The sequence below is a fragment of the Eriocheir sinensis genome, chromosome 3, assembly GCF_024679095.1.
Source record: "Eriocheir sinensis breed Jianghai 21 chromosome 3, ASM2467909v1, whole genome shotgun sequence".
NCBI classification, from domain to species: Eukaryota; Metazoa; Arthropoda; class Malacostraca; order Decapoda; family Varunidae; genus Eriocheir; species Eriocheir sinensis.
This window is the reverse complement of record NC_066511.1, coordinates 28,835,720-28,837,241: the sequence shown is the minus strand read 5'-3', so window position 1 is coordinate 28,837,241 and position 1,522 is coordinate 28,835,720. Positions and strand designations below refer to the sequence as shown.

The window sequence follows — 1,522 nt, the reverse complement described above, 5'->3', positions numbered from 1 at the left end:
GATTACAGTGTTATCAGGGGACACACACACACACACACACACACACACACACACACACACACACACACACACACACACACAAAGATGAATGAAATGCCTCACCAAACGAGATAGTGTGTGATAAAAGAACTACGAACTATCCTACACACACACACACACACACACACCACCCACACACACACACACACACACATACACACACACACCTAAGTTAAGGGCACACACTCAAGAATGTACACAAAACAAGAACACTGTCCCTTGGTGTAACAAGACGAGGTGGCCGAGTGGTTAAGGCGTTGGACTGCTAATCCAATACGGTCTCCGTGCGTGGGTTCGAATCCCATCCTCGTCGCAGGTTGAGTTGCCAGTTTTTTTTACTTTGCTCAGGTGGCGTGCGGGGCGGCGGTGAACGACGACTGCCAAAAGAGAGGGAAAGTAGCGGTGAACGACGACTGCAAAAAAAGCGAGAGTAGCGATGAACGACGACTGCCCCATATAAGCGGGAATATACCAATGCGCTACGGGCAAAAAGACATCATAAGTACATCAGGCGGCTTTCCGGTATGAGTTTGTCTTTAAATATGCCAATCATACCTTAGCGATTGCGCACTGCAAATTTTAAACCTCGAAATTGATCAGAGCGTAGCTAAACAAACACGCATCTGTATTAATTTTGCGGTAACCCCCCCGAACAGGTGGCTTCATGGACAGATCCTATCCGGTGAGCGTCCATCGAAAAATAAACTGCTTTTACAACACCGATCAAGCACATTAAATTTCCGGTCCCCAGATTAATGAAAAACATGAGCAAAAAACAAACACGTACCCTCAACACTATATAATCATTTTCTCAAGCGGCTTCTGACGGGTTTTATTTGTATCTTTTGGTTCCAGTGTATAGATAACGCGACCAATTTTGCATCTCGGGAACATCTGCAACGCGTGATGTTTTAATGGTCCCTCTCAGCCTTCACAAATTAAGAGAGGAAGGGCCAGGTGCAGACCGCGAAGGTGATATCAGTAAACTTATCACCAGGACGGACACTGAGGATGGCCCCCAGATCCACCGCACATCCTCCTCCCCTTCGTTACTTCTCACTCTTCTTCGTATGTGCATCCATCATCTTGTTATTTCCTCCTTTCTTTTTCCTTCGACCCATGGCTCCCTCTTTTCCTCCTCCTCTTCTTCTTCCTCCTCCTCTCCCTCCTCCTCTTCTTTTTTCTTCTATATCTTCTTCTGTATATCTCATTTCTTGTTTATTTCTTCCTCTTTCGGTCATTCTCCTCCTCCTCCTCCTCTTCCATCTCCTCTTTTTTTTTCTTCTATATCTTCTTCTTCTGTATATCTCATTTCTTGTTTATTTCTTCCTCTTTCGGCTCATTCTCCTCCTCCTCCTCCTCTTCCATCTCCTCTTTTTTTTTCTTCTATATCTTCTTCTTCTGTATATCTCATTTCTTGTTTATTTCTTCCTCTTTCGGTTCATCCTCCTCTTCCTCCTCTTCCTTTTCCTCTTTCTTTTTT

The 1,522-nt window shown here is 44.6% G+C and overlaps 1 non-coding gene across 1 annotated transcript; it reads left to right on the top strand.

Moving 5' to 3' along the window:
- The first annotated feature begins 270 nt into the window (after nucleotides 1–270).
- Nucleotides 271–352, top strand: Trnas-gcu (transfer RNA serine (anticodon GCU)). Its single transcript has one exon. It is a non-coding gene; the product is annotated as a tRNA-Ser (tRNA).
- The last annotated feature ends 1,170 nt before the right edge of the window (nucleotides 353–1,522 follow it).